Genomic DNA, 24,481 nt, shown 5'->3' with positions numbered 1-24,481 from the left:
TACTTTAAAATTTTTGCTGTTTTAAAATTTTAAAAATCAGTAATAAAAGTGCAATTTCTTAACATTGGGACTCAGGGGAATTGTTAAAAAGACACCCCCCCCCTTCCCAAAACAAAAAAAACCTTTTCCTTTGTATTCTCTACGTGGTTGCTTTCATTAGAAAATTTATCATCCCGAGGTCTCTGATTAAATTTTCTTGGTTTCTTAAACAAAACAAACACTCTAGACTGTTTTCAGTAAGTGTGAGATGTTCCCATTAGACCTAAATGAAGATAAAAATCCATTTGCAATTTTCCCAAATTTCTATTCAGTTTAAAGCAATTACTATGACAACACTGATAGCTAGTCGGTCTCTTAGGTGCAGAGGAATACTGTCAGGAGGCTCTTCATTACCCTATGAAAAACATTGGAAGTGGAATAAAAGGTAATTGCAAAGGGAGGGAGAAAAAAAAAACACCGGATAAGCAAAACCACTACCCACCACCACCAGAAAGCAGGCGTGAAAAATTCGTGTAGCTGAAAACACTGAATATTTGACGTCAGAATACAGCAGAAACTAAACCAAGGAAAAAGACAAGTTTAGGAGGAAAAAATGGAACAGGCTTGGGGGACATGCTAAATATACAGTGATCGCAAAAAGAGAAAACCTTTGCTTATACCTGGCCCCTGAAACCTGAAGCTCCGAGTGGGGCAAAGGTCAGAGCCTGTGGTTCTACACGCAAACGTGCAACATTTTTGTGCTTCCGCCAGCGTGTTTAGACCGCACTTTGGAAGCGCGGGCTGGAGCCTGACATTCTCCGACCTCGCCGCGGCGCCCCGCGTCCCTTTGTCTCCCGGCTCGGAGGCGGCCGCGTTGCGTCCGCAATCCGAGCGCGCAGAGGGTCCACAGCGCCGCACGCGCATTGGCGGGTTCGCGTGCCCGTCGCCGTCGCCCCGCACGCCCGGAGTCACCAGCCCATTTAGGCGACGCTGGGGCTGTCTCGCGCGGCGTGCGGCCCCCAGTAACTTGTGTCCCGGACCCGCGCGGTGGCGGGCCCGCCCCGGCTCCCATTTCCTCCCCGCCTCCACCGGCCACTACGACCTTGTGTTTGTTTTGCTCTCTAGACTTGGGAGAGTGAGGAGGCTAAAAACTGCTGTGGTTGGCCGCACCGCTGACTTCCACAGGATTTCGGCCCCTTTTTGCCTGGTTCAGCGGCGCAGAACGGCTCTAGCCTTCCCCCGAAACCCAACACATTGAAAAGGGCTTGTTCTCCGTGGGACACCCCCAGGAGGGGAAGGGGGAGCCCGTCAGGCTCTCGGGCGAGCTTTTCTGGGGGAGAGAGGGGCCGGCCCCACACAGGAGCGCCGCCCGGCCGGGACTCGCTCTCCTGAGGGAGCAGAGGAGGCGGGAGCGCCCGCGGGCCCGGGTCGCCCAGGCCTGCCCCGGGGGGCGGGCCCACGTGCCCCAGGCGGAGCGCGGGGACGAACCAGAGGTCGTGGCGGGGAGCCGGCGGCCGTGAGCGACGGGGAGGGCGGCGATCCACCTGGGCGACGTGGCAGCCAGTCCCCGAGACCCCTCCCCATTCGAACGCCCACCCGCCCCCTCGCGGCTGGCTGCTGCGAGGCTGCTCTTCCCCGGCCGGACGGAGAGCGGCAGTGTCTTCCCGCCGGGCGTTCGTCGAGCGTGTTCCCTCCGCGACCGCTCCTGCTCCTGCTCCTGCTCGCCAGCCCAGCGCCGCGCCTCAAAGCGCAGTGGCGGCGGCGGCGGGAAAGGGCTGCGGCTCCGCGTCGCCGCGCTGCGCGCTCGACGACGCGGCCCCGGCTTCGCCGCCATCCACCCGCTGCAGGAGCAGGTAAAGGCGGCGGGGGGGAGGTGGGGCGGGGGTCTCGGTGAGGGTCTCGTAGGGAAGGCCTCCCAGGGGCCAAGCCGCAGCGGAGGGCCGCGGGCAGGGGCGGGCGGCGCTGCGGCCGAAAGCCGAAGTTCCCAGTGCGGAGTCCGGTGCCAGCCGCCTCCAGCCCGGCCCGCGGGCCCGGGCGCTCGGACGGAAGGGAAGTGAGGCGTCGGCGAGAGGCGGGCCCTGGCGCGCCGCCCGAGGTCGGGAGAAGGCGGGGAGCCGCCGCTGCTGCTCCGGCCTCCCTGTTCCTGGCGGGCCTCCAGGCCCCAGGCACACCCCTCCCCCACCGGGCTTGCGGACTTCCCGCGTGGGCTTGACTCGCGCCCCTCCGTGCGCCTCTGGCGTTTCCCAGGCTGAGCGTTCTTGGGACTTCGGGCCACCCTTCCGAGCACGTAGTCGTAGCAAATCCATTTATTTATTCACTTTTTCCACACGTTTTGTTTCTGTATACTGCGGGGAGACACTCGCCGTCCCGGCATCTGACTCTTTGACCCTGGATCTGAATCTTGATCCTCACTGGGACCCTCCTGCCCTTGGACCCTGCTGTTCCCCGGCCCCTCTCCGAGATGTTGGTTTAAAAATCGGTTTTTCATAGAGTGAGTCATCTGAACAGGGGCAGGCAGTTCACTTTTTATTCTCTTTTGGTAAAGCATTTTATTCCCCCGAGAAAGAGAGCTAAAGTAATATAGTAAAAAGGAAAAAAAGAAAGTGTTGGTGCGAGATCACGGTCATTGTTGTCTTTAGAGAATCTTTTTTTCCGGCAATAGCCTTTAGAACTAGGATCTGATATTTGTGGCACGGACAGGTTTGTACACATTCTTGCCATGCAGTGGTTGTAATGTCTCCATAGCACAGTTCTGACTTGAAGGCAGGATTGGCTGGTTTTTCTACTCGACATCTTTAAGCCAATCAAGAAGCGCTGCTTGCCTGGAGACTGGTTAACTCAGGGAAGGTGGGGATTGGTTGAGTTCCAGAAAAGAGAATCCAAGAAATCAGCCTGGCATTTCTGATTTGCTCTCTTCTCCCACTTTTTTATTTTAATGCTATCTTTCGTTCTGTTTTATTCCTTGTTTTTCACTCAAACACCAGCCTCCCTTTTTGTAACCTGTTTATAACCCTCATCAGTTTTCAATGAAAGGAGTCTTACCTGCTTGAAATGTAAACATGTGTTTTAATAATCAGTGTGGTTCAGTTTTCTTTTTTTACGTTGTCTGTTTTTAAAGATGAGAAATGAAATCAGTTTTTCTTATGCCACAGCCGTTATTATTTAAGTTGTTGTGCTAGGATTGGGGATGGGGGGAGGGGACCAGCAGTGGTGGGGATGGTGGGGAGAATAGGAAAGTAATGGCTGATTTTTCTCTAAGGAGGCTACAATATTGTTAGTGAAAAAATACTAAAGTGGGAAAGAAATCACAAAAACTCCACTACAGATCAGCATACAGCACCTATGAATGTCAGATTCGGTACCTGTTGACTTTATTTGCTGGGAGGGGAAGAGTAAAGAGGACAGGAATATTGGACTTAACAGAAAAGGTAGATTTAAGTTATGGTAAAGGAATGTTTTTTTCTTTGTTAAAGTAGGAACAGTATCTTGTACAGTACACAATAGAGGCTAAATATTTCCAGTGTATGTGCATTTTTTTTAACACAAGATTAAAAGAAAAACCCCTTTCCTTCATGATTATTTATGGTTATGCATGTTTTTTGGTAAACAAACTAACCTGCTATACAATCTTTGTTTTCCTTTCTTTCAGTTTTTTTTTTTTTTTGTATTTTTCTGAAGCTGGAAACCGGGGAGGCAGTCAGACAGACTCCCACAGGCGCCCGACCTGGATCCACCCGGCATGCCCACCAGGGGGCGATGCTCTGCCCATCCCGGGCATCACTCTGTTGTGACCAGAGCCACTCTAGCGCCTGGGGCAACTTTGCTCCAATGGAGCCTTGGCTTCGGGAGGGGAAGAGAGAGACAGAGAGGAAGGAGAGGGGGAGGGGTGGAGAAGCAGATGGGCACTTCTCCTGTGTGCCCTGGCTGGGAGTAGAACCGGGACTCCTGCACGCCGGGCCGAGGCTCTACCACCCACTGAGCCAACGGGCCAGGGCCTCTTTCAGCTTTTTATTTGTAAATTCACATAGCCTTGGGGAAGAATCTTAGATCATTGTTAAATGCTTTTAGAATTAGGAATTAACGAAGAGATTGAATTTTTTTACCTTGCTAGGTAGTAAGCTGGACATCATTACATCCTCATCACCCTCATCTTCATAGTAATAAAAATGCTTACCATTTTTTCTAGTATTAAAAAAATTACTCTGTAATCAGAATTTATTTTAGTATAGTGTGATACTACCTTAACTGTTTTACAAATTAACTGTTAAATCATTTTACCACTATTAAAAATTCTCTCACCTTTTTGTTTTAGAAAGCCTGTTTTTACCCATAAATTTTGAGATGTCGTTAGGACTATTTCTAGATTCTTACAATAGTTATTTAATTTATTTCACCTTTTATTGGATTTTTGTAGTTATACTAATTTATCATGTTTCATCATATGCTATAGTATTTAATAGTGAATTCCACCCCTACCCCATAATATTTTTTAATACTTTTGAACATTCTTCTCTCTATTCATTAAATTTAAGAATTAGTTTGAGAGACAGACATGTATATTTTCTGTTCTGAAGAGCATATATATTTTTTTCTTTTCTTTTTTTTTTTTTTTTGGTGACAGAGACAGAAAAAGGGACAGAAAAGGATAGACCGGGAGAGAGAGTTGACACTCCCGGTGACACTCTCAATTCTTCGTTGAGACACTTTAGTTGTTCATTGATTGCTTTCTTGAGGGGGGAGGCTACAGCAGACTGAGTGACCCATTGCTCAAGCCAGTGACCTTGGGCTCAAGCTGGTGAGCCTTGCTCAAATCAGATGAGCCCGCGCTTAAGCTGGTGACTTCTGGGTTTGGAACCTGGGTCCTACGCACTCTGGTGTCATGTTCTATCCACTGCGCCACAACCTAGTCAGGCTTTGTTTTTTTTTTTGTTTTTTTTTTTTTTTTTTTTTTTTTGTATTTTTCTGAAGCTGGAAACGGGGAGAGACAGTCAGACAGACTCCCGCATGCGCCCGACCAGGATCCACCCGGCACGCCCACCAAGAGGTGATGCTCTGCCCCTCCGGGTTGTCGCTTTGCCGCGACCAGAGCCACTCTAGCGCCAGGGGCAGAGGCCAAGGAGCCATCCCTAGCGCCCGGGCCATCTTTGCTCCAATGGAGCCTTGGCTGCGGGAGGAGAAGAGAGAGACAGAGAGGAAGGAGGGGTTGGGGGTGGAGAAGCAAATGGGCGCTTCTCTTGTGTGCCCTGGCTGGGAATCGAATCCGGGTCCCCCACACACCAGGCCGACGCTCTACCGCTGAGCCAACTGGCCAGGGCCAGGCTTTGTTTTTTTAAAAATTCTTTTTTCCCCTTGAATTTATTGTTTTTTTTTGTCTTTACTATTCTCTGTCTTACTCCACCTAATCTCTCTGCTAACCTACTTCAAGATTTAGGTCCTGGCTGGTTTGATCAGTGGAAGAACACTGGTCCAGTGTGCAGACTATCTCGGTTCGATTCCCATCAGGGCACACATGAGAAGCGACCATCTGCTTCTCTTCCCCCTCTTTCTCCCCATTCTCTCCCTCTTCCCCTTCTCTCCCTCTTCCCCTTCTCTCCCTCTCCCCCTCCTGCGGCCGGTAACTCGACTGGTCTGAACCTGGGCCTCAGATGCTGAGAATAGCTCAGTTGATTTGAGCCACCTGGCCCAGATGGGGGTTGCTGGGTGGATCCTGCTCATGCAAGAGTCTGTCTCACTATCTCCCCTCCTCTCACTTAAAAAAAAAAAAAGCTTTAAGTGGTGTCTGTTAGTCTTCCTCTGAACCTATGATGTATTTCCATTATGCACTTACTGCTATTGTGGGGAAAGGGAAGAATTCCTCCTCGCCCCTTCTGAGTCTTCTGATTGAATAATCAAATTGACATGAGACAGATTGACAAGAGAAATGAAATGTTTTTGCCTCTATGAACCCCACATACATGAGAGAATCAGAGACAGTAAGGGAAAATGAGGTATATTGTGGCATTTTGAGCTAAGGATGAAATAAGGCACCCTGGAGTTTCTTTTTTTTAAAATGTATTTATTGATTGATTTTAGAGAGAGGAGAGAGAGAGACAGAGATCCATTTTTTTTTTTTCATTTATTTGTGCATTCATTGGCCGCTTCCCTGCACCTTGGAGTTTCTTGCTTCAGAATGTTGTTTGCAGGATGATTAGAAGAACAAATGGTTAGCAATTGGTAGTTTGCCCTGCTATATAGTTAGGTCAAAAGAGGTTATTTTTGATAATGTCTTACCATGGACAAGACTCCTAATTCAAATTCTTCTAGGTAGTTAAGAGGGCCGGGGCAGAAGTTGCTCTTGAGCCTGCAGAGTCTTTGTTGCATTTAGCTGAAAATAATCCGCATACCACAGACGCACATCTTGGGGTGACTTGTTCTGAACCTTTACACTACATAGATTAAGCTACCTCCTCCCTCTAGAAATAGCTTCACTGGATCTTATTTTTTTTCTTTGCCTACTATGTACCCCAACAGTATAGATATGTAGATATTAAATAAATATTGGTATAAATCAAATATTTTACTTTTAAAAATATTTATATCTCTGTGCTATTAATTCCCTAATCTCCAACCCAAAGCTCTTCCTGATAACTGGGCTTATATATGATCTGCGTTCATGATATGCTCTTTTGTATGCTCCCACATACACCTCAAACTCAACATAACGTGACACTAGTCATCAACCTTTCCTCTCCCATCCTTAAATCAAAAATATGAAACAAACAACCTCTTTTCTGTCTTCTTTTTTCTAAGGAAAGATTAAATGAGACAGGGTGTGTATGGTACGAATTCAACAATTAGTAGACATTGCTAATAATAACTTGGCAGAATCACGGGCTAGTCTCTCTTCTCTTTTTCCTTTTATATTCTGATTGTTCACCAAGCTCTGTTGGACTGTTTTTCCTTCATATTGCTTGAATTTCTGCCTTTAACCCCAGGGCTACTATGCTGCTCCATGGTTACATCATCTCTCACCTGGATTGTTGCAGTAGCCTCCTAAGTGGTCACCCACTTCTAGTCTTGATGTCTAATCCACTTTCCCCACTTTAGCCCGAGTAATTTGTCAACAAGCATTTAATTCCCCTGCTAAAAACCTTTTTTTTTTTTTTTTTTTTTTTACAGTGACAGAGTCAGAGAGAGGGATAGATAGGGACAGACAGACAGGAAGGGAGAGAGATGAGAAGCATCAATCATTAGATTTTTGTTGTGCATTGCGACACCTTAGTAGTTCATTGATTGCTTTCTCATATGTGCCTTGACCATGGGCTTTCAGCAGACCGAGTAACCCCTCGCTCGAGTCAGTGACCTGGGTTCCAAGCTGGTGAGCTTTTTGCTCAAACCAGATGAGCCCGCGCTCAAGCTAGCGACCTCAGGGTCTCGAACTTGGGTACTCTGCATTCTAGTCCGACGCTCTATCCACTGCGCCACCGCCTGGTCAGGCCTTTTTTTTCTTTTTGTAGTTTTTTGTTGCCTTCAGGAAAAGTCTGAATTTCACTTGGCTTTCATAATTTTCATGATCTGGCTTACTCTTCATTCTTTTTTCAGGTTTTCCCTTTGCTCTTGATGCACTAGTCATATTCAGTTTCTTGGTTTCTCCTTCTTAAGATGCTAAGTTAGTTAAATCTAGGCCTGAGTACTGAAGCTTCCCTCTGTCTGGAATGTTTTTCCCAGTTCTCTGCTTTCCTCCCTTTGGTTTTGTTAACTCACACTTGTCTTTCAGGTCTCAGTCAAGGTATTCTGTACTGTATGTAACTCTACGAGGAAGGCCTCGTTGGTACCCCAAGGCTGGGTTACTGTGCCTTTAAGTTGTTTCCCTACAGCTCTATGTTCTGTTATCATACTATAATTGCTTGCTTATTTGTTATCTTACCATGTACCAGTTAGGATGAAATGAAAGAAATTAAGTAGTGATTTGGGGGATTACTTAGTAGAGAAAGGAAAGAGACATTATATCTGATAGATGGAGATTAAGTCAAGAAAGGCATACTGGGTAGGTCTTTTATAGCTTCACTGTATCTCTTGACATATAATTTCCATTGATTTAGTTTTTCTATTTATTAGTTAGGACTTGTTGGATTGCAAGTAACAGAGATACAGTTTGAAATAATTTATAGAGGTAAAAATTACTGGTTCAGTAACCATACAGGGTAGAGCAATATAGGTTTACGGTTGTACATATGGAAAATAATGTAATAATTAATAAATAATAACATAAGAATAAACTTTTGTGTATTCAACTATAAACCTATTTTTGCCTAGCCCTGTTTAGCAAAAAATTGTATGGGTGGAGATGGCCATAAAGTGTTTAGGTGGGAACTTGCACATAAGTAAATCCTTTCTATACTTACAGTCTGTGCATACTGGCATCATTTCTCCTACTGCTGAAAGACTTCTTTACATGATGGGACCCTTGTCCTGACAGCACAGGCTTATGTACTTAGAGCCTCATGTCAGTGGTTTCAGATGGATTTGGTCACATGCCTATGCTTTGACCAGTTCTTACAGCTGTGAGCATGAGATACTATGCTTAGTTCAGTCTAGGTCAGGGGTCGGGAACCTTTTTTGGCTGAGAGAGCCATGAACGCCACATATTTAAAATTAATTCCATGAGAGCCATACAACGAACCATGTACATTATGCATTATCTAATAAAAATTTGATGTTGTCCCAGAGGACAGCTGTGATTGGCTCCAGCCACCCGCAACCATGAACATGAGCGGTAGAAAATGAATGGATTGTAATACATGAGAATGTTTTATATTTTTAACATTATTATTATTTTTTATTTGTCTGCAAGCCAGATGCAGCCATCAAAAGAGCCACATCTGGCTTGTGAGCCATAGGTTTCTGACCCCTGGCCTAGGTCATGAGATGCGCCTGCTTATATGACTAGGGGTGTGTTAGAAAATTGATTCCTAGTGGGGTAGGGGAGGAGAAGGAATTCTGGGCAGAAACAGGGAATATTCAGTATTATTCTTAACTAGCCTTCTAATTATAGATTTATTTTCCTTAGGTACTTTTTCTGTGGTAAAGAGATGCCCCATACTATGGACCTGAGTATTCTAGGTAAGTCTAATATTTTAAAGAACTGAATTGGTTTTTTGGTTTGTGCTGGCATATAAGAAATATTTCTTGAGCTGTTTGTTACACAAGACACATCAGTGGGATGCTTATACTTATAAGCTAGTAGTTCGAACAAGTAAATGCAAAGGTGCTAAGGCAGAGGTATATCTAGGGTGCACTGGGAGCTTTGTCCAAGTCAGACTTTGGAATAATGGAAAACTTTCCTGAAGGGAGGTTAATTGAGCAAAAAAATATGGGTTGCGTGAGATAGGGTAGAAGGACTTTGGGCAGAACATATGTGAGGCATAGAGATGTTCAATGACCTACTTTGTAAGGGAAACAAATAATTAGATACAGGAGAAATAGAGAGTACCTGAGGGAAAGTTGAGGAAGAGGAGGCTAGTGTTAGGTAAGTGACTAGATTATAGAAATCCTTGAATGCGTTACCAAGGAATTGGAACTTGATCTTTTATTTTTTTTATTTTTTATTTTTTGGAACCTGGAAACGGGGAGGCAGTCAGACTCCTGCATGCGCCCGACCGGGATCCACCCAGCATGCCCACCAGGGGGTGACACTCTGCCGCAATCAGAGCCATTCTAGCACCTGAGGCAGAGGCCACAGAGCCATCCTCAGTGCCCGGGCAAACTTTGCTCCAGTGGAGCCTTGGCTGCGGGAGGGGAAGAGAGAGACAGAGAGGAAGGAGAGGGGGAGGGGTGGAGAAGCAGATGGGCGCTTCTCCTGTGTGCCCTGGCCGGCAATCGAACCCGGAACTCCTGCACACCAGGCCGACGCTCTACCTCTGAGTCAACCAGCCAGGGCAGAACTTGATTTTTTTTTCTTTTTCTTTTTTGTTGCAGAGACAGAATCAGAGAGAGGGACAGATAGGGACAGACAGACAGGAAGGGAGAGAGATGAGAAACATCTTAGTTCATTCATTGATTACTCATGTGCCTTGACTGAGGGGCTACAGCAGACAGAGTGACCCTTTGCTTTAGCCAGTGACCTTGGGCTCAAGCTGGTGAGCCTTGCTCAAACCAGATGAGCCCACGCTCAAGCTGGCGACCTTAGGGTCTCGAACCTGGATCCTCCACATCCCAGTCTGATGCTCTATCCACTGCGCCACCGCCTAGTCAGGCTGGAACTTGATCTTGAAAGCTATAGAGGCCCTGGCTGGTTGGCTCAGTAATAGAGTGTTGGCCTGGCATGTGGATATCCCAGGTTCAATTCCCAGTCCGGGCACACAGGAGAAGCAACCATCTGCTTCTCCACCTTTCCCTTCTCTTCCCCTCCTGCAGCCATGGCTCAATGGTTTGAACAGGTTGGCCCTGGGTGCTGGGGATGGATGGCTCTGTGGTCTCTGCCTCATGCACTAAAAATAGCTCGGTTGCCCAGCAGTGGAGCAATGGCCCGGATAGGCAGAGTATCGCCCTTAGGGGGCTTCCTGGGTGGACCCTGGTCGGGGCTCATGTGGGAGTCTTTCTGCTTCCCCTCCTCTCAGTAATAAAAAAGAAAAAAGAAAACGGTGGTGGTGCAGAAAGTTGGGGACAGAAACCAGGGAGCAATGACATTGAAAGAGTAAGCTGAAGAACAGGAATAAATGAAGGAGACTGAGAAGGGACATCCAGAGAAGAACTGTTGGATGTAAAGTCAAGAAGTCAACCCAAAGTTAAATTGTATAGGGGATACCAGGAGTTTGTTTAGTCTGAGTTAAGAATTCCCCTGATCATTATTAATTCTGGGCGCATTGAGAAAATCAAATTACTGAACAGTTTTTCCAGCTTAAGAATTTGAACTATTAGAATTAGAAATTTTAAAGATGAGGATGGAGGCTTTTTGGTGGTTGGAGGTTGGTAGGAAAGAAGTGATTGAGTAGGAGATAGATGTGGTATATGTAAAATAGTCATGTTGTGGGGTACAGATTACCTAGTGGAGTATTTTTCACATAGTTTCTTGAACTATAAAGATGCAGTAAATCTATTTTACAAGTAAACCAAGAGTTGATCATTGATTGTGTAGTTCTAATTAAATTTATTTCACTTTTCAGGATTTCTATTCTTTCTGACTCCTTCTTTGAATAAACATTGTTCCCCTGCTAAACTACCTTCTTTTGTTTTTTCTTTGTAGTTAAACCCTTTATATTTAAAATTTTTTTTTTATTTATTATTGATTTTAGAGAAAGTGGGGGGGGCATAGGAGCATAAGCATCAACTTGTAGTAGTTGCTTCTCATATGTGCCTTGATGGGCAAGCCAGGGGTTTCAAACAGGTGACCTTAGCATTTCATGTCAATGCTTTATCCACTGTACCACTACGGGTCACGCAACCCCTTATAGTTAAAAAAAAAAATTGTAGTAAACTAGAACATAAAATTTACCTTTTTTTTGTTTGTTTGTTTTTCAGTGAGAGAAAGAGGCAGACAGACAGACAGGAAGAGAGAGTGATTAGGAGCATCAACTTGTAGTTGTGTCACTTTAGTTGTTCATTGATTGCTTCTCATATGTGCCTTGACCAGGGGATCAAGCCGAGCCAGTGACCCCAGGCTTCAAGCCAGAGACCTTTGGACTGTAGTTTGTGACCATGGGGTCATTTTCACGATCCCATGCTCAAGCCTGTAACCCCATGCTTAAGCTGGTGAGCCTGTGCTCAGGCCTGTGACTTTGGGGTTTCAAACCTGGGACCTCAGCGTTCCAGGTTGACATTGTCCACTGTGCCATCACCAGTCAGGCCCATCTTAACCATTTTAAATGAACAGTACTTTAGTGTTAACTGTACTCACATTGTTAATACAACCAAATCTCTAGAACTTTCCCATCTTGCAAAATTGAAACTCTAGACCAGTGGAAGGCCCACTAGAGGGCATTCCAACTTTGATGGTGGGCTGTAGTGGAGCAACCAAAGTATAAATAAAAAGATAGATTTAACTATAGTAAGTTGTTTCATAAAGATTTATTCTGCCAAATTTAGTGATAATCCGACATAAAGTACTTGGTAAGTAATTATTATTATATGCTTTAACTTGCTGTAACTCTGCTTTATAAAGTAAAGTTACTTCCCTACTTTATAAATCACCATTACTGTGGACCTGGTGGGCGGTTAGAAAATTTTACTACTAACAGAGATACAAAAATGGGCGGTAGGTACAAAAAGGTTGACTACCCCTGCTCTAGACCCATTGAACAGCTCCCCTTTGCTTTTCACTCTAGTCCCTGGCAACCATCATCTGACTTTCTGTTTCTGAGAGCTTGACTACTTTAACTGCTCATATAAGTGGAATCATCCAGTATTTGTCTTTATACAGCTGGTTTATTTTGCTTAGCAAATGTCCTCAAACTTAGTGTTGTAGCATATGAAAGAATTTTCTCTAGCCTGGCTAGGCGGTCGCGCAGTGGATAGAGTGTCGGACTGGGATGTGGAGGACCCAGGTTTGAGACTCTGAGGTCACCAGCTTGAGCACGGGCTCATCTGGCTTAAGGGGGGGGGGGGGCTCACCAGCTTGGACCCAAGGTCGCTGGCTCCAGCAAGGGGTTATTCGGTCTGCTGAAGGCCCGCCGTCAAGGCACATATGAGAGAGCAATCAATGAACAACTAAGGTGTCACAGTGAAAAACTAATGATTGATTCTTCTCATCTCTCTCTGTTCCTGTCTGTCTATCCCTCTCTCTGACTCTCTCTCTGTCCCTGTAAAAAAAAAAAATTCTTTATTTTTCAAATTGCATAACATATGTGTGTGTGTGTGTGTGTGTATGTGTGTATATATTTGTGACAGAGGGACAGATAGGGATAGACAGAAATGGAGAGAGATGAGAAGCATCAGGTTCTTCATTGTGTCATCTTAGTTGTTCATTGATTGCTCTCATGTGCATTGACGGGGGGGGGGCTGGGGGGGATACAGCAGAGTGAGTGACCCCCTTTCTAAGCCAGCGACCTTGAGCTCAAGCTTGTGAGCCTTGCTCAAATCAGGCAAACCCGTGCTCAAGCGGCGACCTTGGGGTTTCGAACGTGGGTCCTCTGCATACCAGTCCGATGCTCTATTCCCTGCGCCACTGCTTGGTCAGGCTCATGTGGCATAATATTTTATTGTGTGTATACATACCATATTTTATTTATTCTGTTGAACATTTAGGTTGTATGGGCATTTAGGTTGCTTTCACCTCTTAGTTACTGTGAATAATGTTACAGAGAATATGAGTATGCAAATATCTTGAGATTCTATTTTTAATTTTTTTGGATATATGGCCAAAAGTGAGATTACTGGATCATATTCTATCTTTAATTTTTTGAGGAACCTCTGTACTGTTTTGCATAGTAGTTGCACCATTTTGTATTCCCACCATATCCTTCTATTGTAAAGTTATGTTTTCCTTTTTTGCATTTAACAAGTAATCTGTGGCATGGTACTTTGGCAATTGGAAAATCTCTTATCAACCTTTCACCTAATGACTGACTCTCTCATCTAATAAATTTAGATTTTATTGATAACTGTTGATCAGATCTTTAGTTATGGGTTATAAAATGGTAATTAGTTATGGATTATGTTGTTTCTTTTACATAGTCTTCTTTAGAGAAGTTTCCCCCTTTAATTAGGGCTATTTTGTTGCCTTAAAATAATGTTCTACTTAAAAGGCAAAATAGATGCTTAGTTTTTTCCCTTTATTATAATCATTTCTTAGAGTGTAATAATCACCTCCAGTGATGGCAAATGAGGTTGGTCTTTTCTCTTTACTTTTGTGGCTTTCTCTTTGGAATATCATATATTTATATTATAAATATATATTTTTTGGACTCTGATTTCATTTAATATTATAGTTTGATATAAATATGCCTTTATTATATATATTACATATAATATATGTATTTTTTTATAGTAAGAAGACATTATTTTGGATAATAGAAAGAGCTGTAGAGTTTGCAGATACCAGCTGTGGCCTTCATGAGCACATTGATAACATCCAGACAGTGAGTATTATTAAAGTCATTGAGTATAAATATTTTATACATAGGTTGTCAAGCTTTTAACAGATTTTACTAGAATTTCTCAAAGAGCTTGTGATTGCATAAAACAAATTGACCCAAAAAGACTAACAAAGTGTATTGTGGTACTGTTTTTTTCATTTAATCTGTATTTTAATTTCTCTGCTACTAAAATGGCCCTTCTTACTCCTTCATATTTTACACATTGTTAGCCATCCACTTATATTGTTTATGCATCTATTTTTGTGTATGGGACTCAGGCTTAGTGCCAGGTTGGAGTATATGTCATAATCTATGTCCTCAAGGAACATGGAAGATTTGGGAAATGTACTCAGATGAAAATTTGTCAGTAAAACCAACAGTGCGAGGCTCTAAAATTACTAAACAAGGCTAAGACTGGTGGCGGGTAATGAAGGGTTATAGGAAATGTTGAAGAATAATAGAGAAATACACCTTCCTGTCATTCTTTGTTCAAAATCTGTACATTGTTTAGCAACTGACTTTTCCCCTTAAGAATATGTCCCAAAGAGCTTTCTGGTTTTTATACACATCTGGTTTCTGCATTCTACCTTAAACTTTTTAATAACTGCATAGTATTCCAGAGGGTGATTTGGCCATAGTTTATTTAATCATGCTTTTATCCATCAATATTTAAGATTTCAATAATGTATTATAATAGTTCTTAAGATAGATGGATACATTTAAAAAGATTATTGGTTACCTTAATTTGGTTACCTTTTCTGTAAATACTGTCTTTTTCAGTGACATACCCTTTCTGCCTTGATGAAATTTAGTATCTACCTTACACTATCACAGCACACTTAAAATCATTTTTTAGATAACTTAATTTTCAGTAAAGATTGATTGTGTACCGGTTCTTGGTAGTATTTGTTTCTGAGGGACATGCTTTCTGATCTTGCCTGGGATCTTGCCATGTTTGTGTCATATAACTTCCCTATGCATTCTTTAAAAAGATACATGTTTTTGCTTTTGTTCCTTTTCTAATGGTTTTAAGAGCTAAAGTATTATTATATTTTATTTTTAATAATTTATTTTAGCAAGAGGGAGAGAGATGAGAAGTATCATTTTGTAGTTGTGGCACTTTTAGTTGTTCATTGATTGCTTCTTATATGTGCCTTGATGGAGTGGGTTCCAGTCGAGCCAGTGACCCCTTGCTTGAGCCCCTGACCTTGTGCTCAAGCCAGCGTCTTTGGGCTTTAAGCCATTGATCTTGGGATCATTTCGATGATTCTACGCTCAAGCAGCAACCCATGCAGAAGCCGGTGACCCTGTGATCAAGCTGGTGATCTTGGGATTTTGAACCTGGGTCCTCTGCATCCCAGGTTGACACTCCATCTATTGCACCACCACTGGTCAGGCTATTATATTTTATTGATAATATTATTTTTCTTAGGCTTATTCTTCCTAGATGGTTGCTATTGAATTTTAAATAGAATCTTGGTTGTTATAAAATATATTACTTTCTAGATTTTTTTTGGTAAAGGCAAGTTATTTAAAATTACTACTTCTTATATACTGTAACAAATTTATTCAAAAATGATGTGGGAATTTTTTTAAATGTTATGTTGATGATAGAAAGATTTTTTTTAGAAAGTTTTTTTTTGAAGTGGTATTGTTATATCCACTTTAATGGCTGTACTGACCATTGTCATACTACTATTAGAGTTTGTGTTTACTACTGTTCATAGATGTATTTTTTTTCACCCTGATTACTTTTTTAATGGTTAAAAGAACATATATCCTATCTTTAAAAAAAATAAAGCAGGGTTGATAAGAACTTTGCTTACCATGTTAAAATATATATTTTTTCATGTTACAATATTTTGATGATAATCAGTAAGCAATTTATATTCAATTCTATCAGGATAAAATTGAATTATAGAGGTGGAAGAGCTTGGGAAACGTGTACATGAAATTTATATGTTCATGGTCTCACTGTTAATAAAAATTCATATTGTTTTATAGGTTATGTTTTTGAGCTAGTCCTTTTACATTTCTTCATAATATATCAAACCTTACCTATCCTCATTTCCCATATCCTTTTATAATAGGTCAAGTATAATTTATTTGTTTAAACTAGTGTATTAATAAGTCTGTCTTTATGGAAAAAGGAAGATACATAGGATCAGGTGATAAAAGAGTTAAACATGAATATACTTAAATGAATAAATAGGATGGATTAAACTAGATATATAAAGTAAAACTAGTAATTGGAAGGTAGTATCAGCTGTGTGTGTTTTTATACGTAAGAGTTTCTTCAGTATACTAAATAGTGCTTGAAATTCAAACTACTTAATATAGTAGATACAATGAAAAAGTGGGTGGGAGGGATATGTAGTTTGCATGCTGGAGGAAGTATAGAGAAAAGTCCAAGATTCAACTTTAACTGGTAATTGTGATTGTTTTTTTCCCTGATTATGAAAGAATATAAATATAGACTATTTCAAAAATAACAAAAGGAGTATATAAAACATGGTGTGTTAAGCCTGACTTACGGTGGTGCAGTGGATAGTGTTGACTTGGGACACTGAGGTACCAGGTTGGAAATCCCTGAGGTTACTAGCTTGGGTGTGGGATGCTGGCTTGAGTGTAGTATCATAGACATGGTCACTGGCTTGAGCCCCAGGTCACTGGCTTGAGCAAGTGCTCACTGGCTTGGTTTGAGCCCCCTGGTCAAGGTACATATGAGAAGCAATCAATGAACAACTAAAGTGCCACAACTACGAGTTGATGCTTCTCAACTTCCTGTCTGTCTGCCTGCTTGTCTCTGTCTCTGTCTCTCTTTCTCTCTCTGAAAAAATAATAATCCTTGATGGTTATGAATCTAAAGGGATAATGTGGTTCGTTTGAACATCTTTATATAAATATTTATATGAATTTCTAGTTTTTTTAAAAATTTTATTTATTTATTTATTTATATATGTATTTTTTACAGAGACAGAGTGAGTCAGAGAGAGGGATAGACAGGGACAGACAGACAGGAACTGAGAGAGATGAGAAGCATCAGTCATTAGTTTTTCATTGCGCGTTGCAACACCTTAGTTGTTCATTGATTGCTTTCTCATATGTGCCTTGACCGCGGGCCTTCAGCAGACTGAGTAACCCCTTGTTGGACCCAGCGACCTTGGGTTCAAGCTGGTAGGCTTTTGTTCAAACCAGATGAGCCCGCGCTCAAGCTGGCGACCTCAGGGTCTCGAACCTGGGTCCTCTGCATCCCAGTCCGACGGTCTATCCACTGCGCCACTGCCCGGTCAGGCAATTTTTAGTTTTTTGATGAAATTCTAGAAGTGGAATTTTTGAGTCAAAGAATGTAAGCAATTTAAATTTCTTGATACTTAGCACCTGTTTGCTCCCTGTAAATTTTATACTAATCATAATATATGAGATGCCTGTTTCACTGCTGCCTTGCCAACACTGGCTATTAACTATTTTAAAAGTTATTTTTATTTAACAGGCAATATAATATTCTCTTAATTTCACTTTTTGATAGGGTTAGACTTCTGAATGTTTATTACTTCTTTCTTCTTAGAATTCTGTACCTATTGCTTTCCTGTTCTTGTTGGTTCTTTTTTTTTATACCTTAATCCTTCAGTCATGCAGCAGAAATATAATGAATGCTTACTGTGGGCTATACATTATTTTGACATTGGCATTTAGTTTGATACTTATTTAGTTTAGTGATAGCAATACAAGAGTGAACATAATTGACAGAAACATTTGCCTTCATGGAGCTTACTTTCTAGTGACAGTATATATAGACATACAGTGATAATTGCTTTGGAGGAAAAAAATAATGAAGGGGAGATGGAGAGAATGTGTATACATGCAATTTTACATCGGGCAGTTAGGGAAAGTCTCACTACAAAGGTGCCATGAGTAACGTCCTATGAGGAATGAGTTACATAGATACCTGCAGGAGGTGCATTTTAGGCTAAAAATCAAGTAAAATGGGCCCTGGCTGGTTGGCTCAGCGGCAGAGCATCGGCCTGGCGTGTGGAAGTCCCAGGTTCGATTCCTGGTCAGAGCACACAAGAGAAGCACCCATTTGCTTCTCTACCCTTCCCTCTTTCCTCTCTGTCTCTCTCTTCCCCTCCTGCAGCCAAGGCTCCATGGGAGCAAAGTTGGCCCAGGCACTGAGGATGGCTCCATGGCCTCCATCTCAGGAGCTAGAATGACTCCAGCCACAATAGAACAACACCCCAGATGGGCAGAGCATTGCACCCTGATGGGCATGCTGGGTGGATACTGGTCAGGCGCATGCAGGAGTCTGTCTGACTGCCTCCCTGCTTCTAACTTCGGGGGGAAAAAAATCAAGTAAAATGGCAATGAAGTAGGACAATTCTGGGTAAGTTTAAGAAAGAGCAAGAAGGAGAATAGGAAGACATCATTTGAGAGTTTTCAGTGTTTAGGCCATTTTTAAGAAGTTGAACTTTTTACTCTGCATGAGATCAGCATTACTGGAAGTTATAACAACAAAGGAGTGACCTGATTTGACTTACCTGCTGATTCACTGCAGTCTCATCAACATTCCATTTTGCTTCTTTGCAGAAATTGACAAGCTGATTTTAAATTTCATATGGAAATACAGGGACCTAGAATAGTTAAAACAGTCTTGGAAATGAAGAACAAATTGGAAAACTCACATTTCCTAATTTTAAAACTTACTACAAAGTTACAATAATCAAGATAATGCGATAATGGCACAAGAATAGATGTATAGATCAATGAAATATAACTGAAAGTCCAACAATAAACCATTTATGGCCAGTGGTTTTTGACAAAGATGCCAAGACAATTCAATGGAGAAAGAATAAGTCTTTTCAAATAATGGTGCTGGGACAATTGGATATCACATGAAAAAGAATTAACTTGGATCTGTGTCTCATACCATACACAAAAAATAAGTTCAAGATGGACTAAAGACCGAAATGTAAGAGCTAAACACTGTACAACTTTTAGAAAGAAAACATAGGCATAAATCTTTGTGAGCTGGGTTTAGGCAAAGGTGTCTTAGGTAGGACAGCAAAAGTGTAAGTGATGAAAGAAAAAAATAGATGAATTCATCAAGATAAAATACATTTGTGCTTCAAAGCACAACATCAAGAAAGTGTAAAGACAACTCAAAGAATGGGAGAAATCATTTGATAAGGGAGTTGTATCCAGAGTATATAAAGAACTCTTGCAGCTCAGTAATATTGATGTCACCCTTAAATTTGAAAATGGGCAAAGGATCTGAATAGACATTTCTTTAGATGTCAATAAGCACATAATGACGGTCAACAATGTTAGTCATTAGGACCGTGATGGGGAACCTTTTTATAAAAACCGCCCACTTTTGCAGTGCTGGTCAACCTGGTCCCTCCCACCCACTAGTGGGCGTTCCAGCTTTCATGGTGGGCCAATCGCAGACACCCTTTGGTTGCTCCGCTACCCACCATGAAAGCTGGAACACCCACTCATGACAAAAACAAAACTAAATAAATTGCACAAACTAAAAACAGAAGGGAACTGATAAAAGTATTTACAAAAAAACACTTTGTACTAAATTATGAAATGCTGAAACCTTTCCCTCTGTAATCGGACATGGATGACTATTATCATTTCTAGTCTACATTTCTACACTGCACCAGAAGTCATATTAAGCCTATTTTTAAGACTCGAAAAGATAGAGAGATTGGGGGGGGGGGGGTAAAACAGAACTTTCATTATTCATAGACAATACATCTGAGTCCATATACATCCAAAAGAAACTACAGGTTACCTATTAGCTTACCCTAATAATTTAGCAAGGTTGCTAGACTGCACTTCTCTATACCAACAACAGACCAGATCTATCAGCAGCACTGACTCAGCTAACCAATGCCTCCTGAGAAGAATATCCTAAGACATTATTTTCTGAGAACACTGCTGGCCCTGGCAGGTTGGCTCTATGGATAGTGTTGTCCCGATGTGTTGGCCTGGGTTTAATCCCATCAGGGCACACATGAGAAGCGACCATTTGCTTCTCTTTCCCTCCCTCTCCCCCTTCTCTCTCTATTCTCCTCTCAGACAGTGGCTCAACTGGTTCCAACATCAGCCCCAAGAGCTGAGGATAGTTTGGTTGATTCAATCACCAGCCCCAGATGGGGGTTGTTGGGTGGATCAGAGTTAGAGCATATGCAGGAGTCTATCTCCTCTACTCTCACTTTAAAAAACAAAACAAAAAACATTGCCACTCTCAGGATTTTCACATCAGTTACCTTGGAAACAGTGGAGTGCGCTCTAGGATCTCTTCTTTTTCCCAACTTAACCCACTCCTTTGATGATCTCACCCAGTCTCATGACTGGCTTTCTAAATACTAAAACAAAATGCCAAGAAATTTACATCTCCAACTGCACCTCTTTCCTGACCTCACACCCACATTAAACTACTCACTGAACACCTCCACTTTGTCTGTTTAACAGACATCTCTCACCAGGCGTGTGTGTGTGTGTGTGTGTGTGTGTGTGTCTCTCTCTCTCTCTCTCTCTCTATATATATATATATATATATACTTATATATTTGTGACAGACAGGAAGGGAGAAAGATGAGAAGCATCAATTCTTCATTGTGGCACCTTAGTTGTTCATTGATTGTTTTCTCATATGTGCCTTGACCAGGGGACTTCAGCAGACAGTGACGCCTGGCTCAAACCAGTGACCTTGGGCTCAAGCTCGTGAAATCTGCTCAAACCAGATGAGCCCATGCTCAAGCTGGCGACCTTGGGGTTTCGAACCTGGGTCCTGTTCTGCATCCCAGTCCGACACTCTATCCACTGTGCCACCGCCTGGTCAGGCTTACCAGACGTGTCTATAAGTGGTATAATACTCCACTGCACACCTGCCCTAACTACAGTTCTTTCAACCTCAGTTAATGGCAATTTCCAGATACTAAGCCAAAAGGCTGTCTTTTTTGCCTTTTCTTTCCCTCACACTTTCTGTCTGATCATTGAGCTTGCCTGATCATTGAGCTTGCCATTTCTAAATTCAAAATACAGTGTCCGTAAAGTCATGGTGCACTTTTGACCAGTCACAGGAAAGCAACAAAAGACCATAGAAATGTGAAATCTGCACCAAATAAAAGGAAAACCTTCCCAGTTCCTGTAGGATGATGTGACAGCATGTGCGCATGCGCAGATGATGATGTAACATCGTGTATACAGCGGAGCAGCCCACAGCCATGCTAGTCAAGATGTGGATGGTACAGAGGAAAGTTCAGTGTGTTTTGTGGCTCGCTAAATTCGAATCTGTGACCAAAGTGCAACGTGAATATCGGCACGTTTATAACAAAGCACCACAACATAGGAATAACATTACTCGGTGGGATAAGCAGCTGAAGGAAACTGGCAGTTTGGTGGAGAAACCCCGTTCTGGTAGGCCATCAGTCAGTGACGAGTCTGTAGAGGCTATATGGGATAGCTACCTAAGGAGCCCTAAAAAATCTGTGCCTGAGCCCACATCGAACTGCACTGAATAGGTATGAAACTGGGAGAGTTTTCCTTTTATTTGGTGCAGATTTCACATTCCTGTTTTCTTTTGTTGCTTTCCTGTGACTAGTCAAAAGTGCACCATGACTTTACGGACACACTGTATATTCAGATCATAAAGTAATTAATTCTATATTGACCCTTCTGAGAAACTGCCAGACTGTTTTCCAAAGTGGCTGCACCATTTTCAATTTCCAACCAAGCACATTATTGTTATATTTTATATATCACTCACTTTGATATTTTGTTTAGGAATTTTGCATCTTTTTTCATGGTTGAAAAAGGCCTGTAATTTTTCTTTTTTAAATGTCCTTGCAAGGTTTTGGTTCAGTATTCTGGCTGCATAAAAGGAGGCCGTGTTTCCTTTTTCTGTTCTCTAAAAAAGTTTGTATAAGATTGGTATCAGAGGTTATTTAGTGGAATTTATGGATGAAGGTATTTAGACCTAAAATTTTCTTTGTGTGAAGGTTTGAAGTTAACAGATTTCGTTTCTTAAATGGATATGGAATGATCAAGTCTTTTTTTTTTTATTATATCTGGTATGACTTGTATTTCAAAAAAATAGTATGTACTTCATTTAAAGTTGAAAATTTATTGGTATAACCTGACCAGGCGGTGGTGCAGTGGATAGAGCATCAGACTGGGATGCGGAGAACCCAGGTTCGAGACCCCGAGGTTGCCAGCTTGAGCGTGGGCTCATCTGGTTTGAGCAAAGCTCACCAGCTTGGACCCAAGGTCGCTGGCTTGAGCAATGGGTTACTCGGTCTGCTGTAGCCCCCCCAGTCAAGGCACATATGAGAAATTAATCAATGAACAACTAAGGTGTCACAACGAAAAACTGATGATTGATGCTTCTCATCTCTCTCTGTTCCTGTCTGTCTGTCCCTATCTATCCCTCTCTCTGAATCTCTCTGTTAAAAAAAAAAAGAAAGAAAATTAATTGGCATAAAATTGTTTATATTTTCTTATCTTTTTTTTTAATTTTTAATATTATTCATTCACTATAGAGAGGAGAGAGAGAGAGAGAGAGAGAGAGAGAAGGGGGAGGAGCAGGAAGCATCAACTCCCATATGTGCCTTGACCAGGCAAGCCCAGGGTTCCGAACCGGCAACCTCGGTGTTTCCAGGTTGACAATTTATCCACTGTGCCACCACAGGTCAGGCTTCTTATCTTTTTTATAATATATCCTCCCTCCTTCCCTCCCTCCCTCCCTCCCTTCCTTCCAAGAGGAGGGGAGATAGTGAGACAGACCCCTGCATATGCCCCAGCCGGGATATATCTATCTGGCAGTCCCGTTTGGCTGATACTCAGATCAACCTAGCAATTTTTAGTGCCTGAGGCTGACACACTCAGATCAACTGAGCTATCTTCAGTGCCTGGGCGAACCCTGGAACCAGTTGAGCCACTGCTGTGGGAGGAGAAAGGGGAGAGAAGCAGATGGTTGTTTCTCCTGTGTACCCTGACCAGGAATCGAACCTGGGACTTCCATATGCCAGGCTGATGCTTTATCTGCTGAGCCAACTGGCCAGGGCTCTTCATTTCTGATATTGGTTATTTGCACCTTTCCTTCTCTTTTTTTCTCACTCTTACTAGAGATTTATCATTAATACTAATTTTTTTAAAAAGTTTTTTTTTTTTTTTTAAGAAACTCTTGACTGTGTTGATCCCTTTTACTTTGTATCTGTTTTCTATTTTTTGTTTGCTCTTTATTTTTTCTTTCTAGTCTTTGGGTTTGATTTGCTGTGTTTTTATTTTTTCCTAAAGGCTTAGCTAGAATGCTTAGATTATTGATGTTTTAGCCTGTCTTTTCTGATACTGTGCATCTCAAAGTTTAGATATGTAGCATTTTTATTTGGTTCAAAATCTTTTCTAATTAACATAATGCATTCTTTTTGGACTTGTATATGGAAGTGTATTTCTTAATTTTTAAACAATTGAGTTTTCTAGTTCTGTTTTTGCTAGATTTCTGGCAAATTCCATATGGAGTTGAAAATAAAGTATATTCTGTGGTTATTGCATCCAGTGCTCTTTTTTTAAAAAGTTATTTTATTTTAAAGAGAGGGAGAGAGAGAGAGAGAGAGAGAGAGAGGGAAATACCGATTTGTTGTTCCTCCTGTCCAAACACTCAATGGTTGATTCTTGCATGTGCCCTGACCAGGAATCAAACCTACAACCTTGACATATTGGGACGATGCTCTAATCAACTGAGCTACACAGCCAGAGCGGGTCCTATGTCCTATAGATTTTTTTTTTTGTGACAGAGACAGAGAGAAGGACAGATAGGGAGAGACAGACAGAAGGACAGAAGAGAGAGAGATGAGAAGCATCAATTCTTCATTGTGACTCCTTAGTCTCCTTAGTTGTTCATTGATTGCTTTCTTCTGTGTGCCTTGACTGGGGGGGCTACAGCAGAGTGAGTGACCGCTTGCTCAAGCTGGTGACTTTGGGCTTTAAGACAGTGACCTTTGGGCTTAAGCCAGTGACCATAGGGTCATGTCTATGATCCCACACTCAAGCCAGCGACCCCGCGCTCAAGCCAACAACCTCAGGGTTTTGAACCTGGGTCCTCCGTGTCCCAGTCCGACGCTCTATCCCCTGTGTAACTGCCTTGTCAGGCTTAAGTGAAGTTATTTATTGCATGGCTTAAATCTTCTGTGTCCTGTTTTTTTTTCTTCCTCCATTCTAATATTTACAGAGAGGCTCCTTGTTTAATATTTACAGAGATGAGTTTTATTAGCTGAATACAAACTTAGAATCATATCTTTCTGGTTAATTGGACCTTTTATCCTTGACTTTAGTAACATGTAGGTTAGTGGAGATTTAGCTAAGAACATTTTTAGTGTAGTGGTAGAAATAGTGAGGCAAGGTCCTGTTAGGAATGGAAAGAGAGGCCCTGGGTGGTTGGC

General features: G+C 42.2%; 1 protein-coding gene across 4 annotated transcripts in view; it reads left to right on the top strand.

The window, feature by feature from the left end:
* The first annotated feature begins 1,696 nt into the window (after window positions 1-1,696).
* The window catches only part of N4BP2 (NEDD4 binding protein 2), an 81,147-nt gene continuing 58,362 nt past the window's right edge, over window positions 1,697-24,481 (top strand). For 3 of the 4 annotated variants that reach the window (XM_066278935.1, XM_066278933.1, XM_066278932.1), the window contains exons 1-3: window positions 1,697-1,832; window positions 9,029-9,081; window positions 13,943-14,033. The gene's annotated coding sequence lies outside the window, so the exon portion shown is untranslated. Of the gene's footprint in view, window positions 1,833-9,028; window positions 9,082-13,942; window positions 14,034-22,622; window positions 22,732-24,481 lie in introns of those variants that run through there. The other variant, XM_066278934.1, reaches the window with a different exon arrangement.

Source organism: Saccopteryx bilineata, chromosome 5 (genome assembly GCF_036850765.1).
Source record: "Saccopteryx bilineata isolate mSacBil1 chromosome 5, mSacBil1_pri_phased_curated, whole genome shotgun sequence".
Taxonomy (NCBI): domain Eukaryota; kingdom Metazoa; phylum Chordata; class Mammalia; order Chiroptera; family Emballonuridae; genus Saccopteryx; species Saccopteryx bilineata.
The sequence above is the reverse complement of the archived record's forward strand: the minus strand, read 5'-3'. Positions and strand labels throughout refer to the sequence as shown.